Source organism: Artemia sp. Qi Xiang Cuo, chromosome 8 (genome assembly GCF_049724085.1).
Source record: "Artemia sp. Qi Xiang Cuo chromosome 8, ASM4972408v1, whole genome shotgun sequence".
Lineage (NCBI taxonomy): Eukaryota > Metazoa > Arthropoda > Branchiopoda > Anostraca > Artemiidae > Artemia > Artemia sp. Qi Xiang Cuo.
The window spans coordinates 68716279-68721766 of record NC_142801.1 but is presented as its reverse complement, the minus strand read 5'-3'; the positions used below and the strand labels follow the sequence as shown (position 1 = coordinate 68721766).

Genomic DNA, 5488 nt, shown 5'->3' with positions numbered 1-5488 from the left:
TCAATTCTAAATCCGAAAGATCTAAATTTAGAAATTCACGTTTCATCCATGGTTGGTTATTATTTAAGGTTTGGTAACTTGTTATTATTATTATATTATAATCATGATTGGAGCAGGAGCTACAACATAGTAAAGACCGAACCACGGTCCATGTTAAGCAAAATTTTTAAGACACGTTTTAAAAGGCAGTGTCTCGTAAAATAAATCCCCCAGTTTATCCTAAACTGGAAATAGTAAATTTATAAGGGAACAACAATTCTATTATAAAAAAAGATCCTTAAAAATTTTAAAAAGACACCGAAGCCCCTCAAACATTCGTCAAATTGAAATAAAAGTATGCGATTTAGACCTTTAGACATGGGATTTCCTTGTTTCTTCTTGAATCTTGCAGCCAATTTCAATGAAAAATTGTCCAAATGCGTTGCAGATTTCCAAAGTTTCTTCCAAGGTCCTATTATTTAGCACGATTTTTGGCTCCAATGGCGTCGTAGGACCTTTAAGAAGACCATTTACGATTTTCACGCTTTCTTTTTTTGCCTTCTTTGGGCATTTACCCTATTCCTGAGCTCTTTATACATCACATGGAGCTCATTATTCTGCGGATGATTAAGATGCTCCTCACACGCCCGATTTCTCATATCAAACATATTAAGCAGCTCATCATCACATCATGGCTTTCTCGGATTATACTTTCTGGGGTTTGTTTCTTTAAGCGGACACTTGCTATTAGAAATATTCGACACTATTTGGTTAAGCTTTTCAAATGCATCCGATGGATGATCTTCATTCAGTACTGTTTCCCGATTAACAACACTAATTTGTTCTTCAAAATTTTTCAGATTAACTGGCTTCAGTTCACGCATTGGTATTTTATTCTTTCTATTATTTTTCTTCACTTCAGAATTCAAATGCAGTACAACCGGAAGATGGTAGGAGGCTGGGCTTATAACAACAGAGCAGCACGCTTTACTTAGTATCTGCGAAGACACAAACACATTATCGATGAGCGTTTCCGATTGATCCGTGATTCTCGTGGAATGCTCACGGTTGGGTAAAAACCATTGACATCATCAGGCTAAAAAAAAATCCAAATTCGGCCCGCGCAAATTTAACAAATCAAAATTAAAGTCTCCAATACATATAAACTTTTGACTAGATCTATTTACCTTTGAAGCAAGACATTCAAATCCTTCAGCAAACTCATCAAATGATGCACTTGCTCGGCTTGTAAACAACAGTAAAAATAGAAGCTTGATTTTCAAACTGAATTTCTATACTAAGGGTTTCTATCTTACCTTCCTTCCAAATGTCCAAATCCTTTCTAATTTTCCAATTTAAATCCTGTCGGACAATCAAAGCCAGACCTCCACGTCCCATTGACGAGCGACTTCGAGCAATCAGTTGATAACCTGGAAAGTTAAAGGACGAGAAAAGGGTATCCTGAACCAAAAATGTTTCACATAATGCCATTATATGAAAATTATTAGATCAGGACATAAAATCAAAAATCTGATGGTAAGATTACGATAAAGGACAATTCCATGTACATGCATGAAATCCAGACCGGTCTAACTACTCCAAAGCTGATAACTGGTGATATTTACTATCAAGAGATGGACGAAAACTAATTTGCGACCCATCATTTCCAATATCCGTTAACAAATAATCATCAACATTAAATGGATTATTTTGAAAATCACTCTATCTTCCAGTATGAATCTAGGCCCCGTACTGTGAAGATCAATATATGCAATAAATAGCTATCGTAATTACATTTGAGTGAAAAAAGGATTATAATTGCGCAACGTTTGGATCATAAAACTTGGAATATAAAGGATTATAAAACAGCACGTTTTTTGGATTACAAGGCTGCAGCCAGATAACAAGGCTGGAAATTCATTTCGAAATCTCTTCCTCGATCATCCACAAAACTGCTTGACTCGTAAACATGGGATTTCCTAGTTTCTTCTTGAATCTTGCAGCCAATTTCAGAGAAATATTGTCCAAATTCGTTGCAGATTTCCTCAGTTTCTTCCAAGGTCCTATTATTAGCACGATTTTTGGCTCCAATGGCGTCGTAGGACCTTTAAGAAGACCATTCAAGATTTTCATGCTTTCTTTTTTTACCTTCTTAGGCCATTTGCCTTATTCCTGAGCTCTTTATACATCACATGGAGCTCATTATTCTGCGGAGATGATGAGATGAGATAACTTTTATTTTCAACTAATAATTACATCATACTTAACTGGCACTTACCACATTTTTTTTAATAACATTATCAACAAACGTAGAAATGGTAAGAACGTATGACGTTTTATTAAGCCACTAATGTGGCTTGAGCAGCGTCACACAATCTTTTATCATAAACCAAACTCATTCACTCTTCCTACTCTTTTCATACCATTCAATACAATTTAACCCTCCTGAATAATAAAAAAAAAAAAAAAATAATTCCCACCCAACAAAAACTTTTTTAATCTAATTTTAAACTGAAACTGGTTTTTTGACTCCCTAATCCTCTTCGGGAAACCATTCCACAAATTAACTGCATAATTTCTAATTGCAAAACTAGATCGACTCGTACTCCTTACTTCTGAGACTAAGCTTCTACGACCTCTAGTCCTATGATGATGATAATCAGAATTAAACTTAAAAAAATCTCTGAAATATTCTGGAGATAATCTATTAAGCACTTGGTAAATAAACACTCGCGCCTAATGGTCCCTGATCTGATGAACATTTGAAATTCTAAAAGTGATAAAACATTCACGCGTATTCTCATACTGAACAAACTCACCCAGTACTCGTAGGGCCTTATTCTGAAGAATCTGCAGTCTTTTAATATTTGGAAAAAAAATTAGATGCATAAATACAGCAACCATAAACAATAAAAGGATGAAAAACAGTATGATATATATTTCTTAAAACACTTAAGGGTAACACGTGTTTCAAACGCCGCATCACTCCAAGACCTCGTGCAAGTTTAGAAGAAATCATGTTTATGTGTTTCTTACAACTCAAATCATTATCAACATACAATCCCAAATATATTTTTTCAAAAACCTGTGAAACCAACAAATTTTCAAATACTATAGAAGCACTATTTAAAATTTTTCCTACCCTAATAAAAATGATATAATTTGTCTTAGAAGTATTAACAGCAAGGTTTGCTTTATCCACTAGTTCTTCCAGTGACCGTGCAGAAATCGTCAAAGCAGTATCATCTGCAAATGCTGTAACAGTTGCTTCAGGCATGTAGAGCCTCAGAGTATCTACGTATACGAGAAAGAGTAATGGACCCAGGACTGAGCCCTGTGGAACTCCACATATTACAGGATAGACTCCACTAACGATGTCACCTAGCATTACTTTAGTTAACCTTCCATACACATATGATTTAAACCAATCCAAGCGAACATCTTTTATCCTGAGACTAGATAGGCGACACACCAACAGCTCAAAATCCACAGTGTCGAAGGCTTTTTTTGAAGTCGGCAAAGATCGTTAAAGTAATAAAACCCTTTTCTAGAGATCCATTGACTACATCCAGAAGATGGTAAACAGCGTGGCTAGTAGAATGTATACTGCGGAATCCAAATTGGCTGTCACACAATATTCCTAGTTTATCCAAATATTCATAAAGTCTCCTGTGAATTATCTTTTCATAGATTTTAGAAAAAATAGGTAATAACGAAATCGGTTGCCAATACGATAGTTCTTATTTGTTGCCTCCTTTATACAATGGTATTACCTTTTCCAGTTTAAGATCACTAGGGAATTCGCCGGTCTGGAGTAACAGATTTATTAAATCAATTATACAAGGTAATATATAAACTAGGATAGCATTTACAGCTCTAAGATTAAGTCCATCTATTCCGGCCGAATTGGACTTCAGTTCTTTCACTGTGCTCTCGGTCTCCTTTGCTGTGCACTTCTCGAACGAATAAATGTGCCCTTCGCCTCGATTAAGCGGATGATTCAGATGCTCCTCACACGCCCGATTTCTCATATCAAACAGATTAATCAGCTCATCATCACACCATGGCTTTCTCGGTTTATTCTTTCTGGGGTTTATTTCTTTAAGCGGACATTTGCTATCAGAAATATTCGACACTATTTGGTTAAGCTTTTCAAATGCATCCGATGGATGATCTTCATTCAGTACTGTTTCCCGATTAACAACACTAATTTGTTCTTCAAAATTTTTCAGATTAACTGGCTTCAGTTCACCCATTGGTATTTTATTCTTTCTATTATTTTTCTTCACTTCAGAATTCAAATGCAGTACAACCGGAAGATGGTAGGAGGCTGGGCTTATAACAACAGAGCAGCACGCTTTACTTAGTATCTGCGAAGACACAAACACATTATCGATGAGCGTTTCCGAATGATCTGTGATTCTCATTGGAATGCTCACGGTTGGGTATAAATCATTTGGCATCATCAGGCTAAAAAAAAAAATCCAAATTCGGCCCGCAGAAATTTAACAAATCAAAATTAAAGTCTCCAATACGTATAAACTTTTGACTAGATCTATTTACCTTTGAAGCAAGACATTCAAATCATTCAGCAAACTCATCAAATGATACACTTGGTCGGCTTGTAAACAACAGTAAAATAGAAGCTCGATTTTCCAATTCAAATCCTGTCGGACAATGAAAGCCAGACCTCCACGCCCCATTGACGAGCGAATTCGAGCAATCAGTTGATAACCTGGAAAGTTAAAGGACGAGAGAAGGGTATCTCGAACCAAAAATGTTTCACATAATGCCATTATATGGAAATTATTAGATCAGGAAATAAAATCGAAAATCTGATGGTAAGAAGACGTTAAAGGACAATTCCATGTACATGCATGAAATCCAGACCGGTCTAACTCCTCTAAAGCTGATAACTGGTGATATTTACTATCAAGAGATGGATGAAAACTAATTTTCGACCCATCATTTCCAATGTCCGTTAACAAATAATCATCAACATTAAATAGATTATTTTGCAAATCACTCAATCTTTCACGTAAACTACTACTCATATTAACTTAATTTAAAAAAATACTATAATTCATCCCCTTTCCGCGCTCAAACGGGACGGTATTTATGCTCATAAGAAAGAAAAAATAATTGACAAAATAAGAATAAAGAGCAATATTTAAGATCTTAACAAGATAAACACTACCAAACTACTCATAGACAACAAACTAGATGCAATCCAAAATCGAGTTTATTTGACGAGCAGCTCGCTCACACGGAACCATTGCGAGGACCTGGCCACGATCTGACAATTTTTCACGTCAAACTTGTCTCTCGCGGCACTCATAATATTGCAACGGCGCTTGGTTAGAGACTCAGACAAAAAGATTTTCAAGCCAGCCAATTTTTATTTATTCGCAAACACTTTACGGGGTGTCTCATAGGTAGAAAATCTCATGAACACTGGGGAAACTTTATCGTTTTCTGACCCTAAATTATTCAATTTAGACATGTAAAC

General features: G+C 35.7%; 1 long non-coding RNA gene across 1 annotated transcript; it reads right to left on the bottom strand.

The window, feature by feature from the left end:
* Window positions 1-966: 966 nt before the first annotated feature.
* LOC148949746 (uncharacterized) lies at window positions 967-4663 on the bottom strand. The gene is made up of 2 exons (XR_016142096.1): window positions 4543-4663; window positions 967-1409 (listed from the first exon to the last, which is right to left on the bottom strand). It is a non-coding gene; the product is annotated as an uncharacterized LOC148949746 (long non-coding RNA).
* Between the last annotated feature and the right edge of the window lie 825 nt (window positions 4664-5488).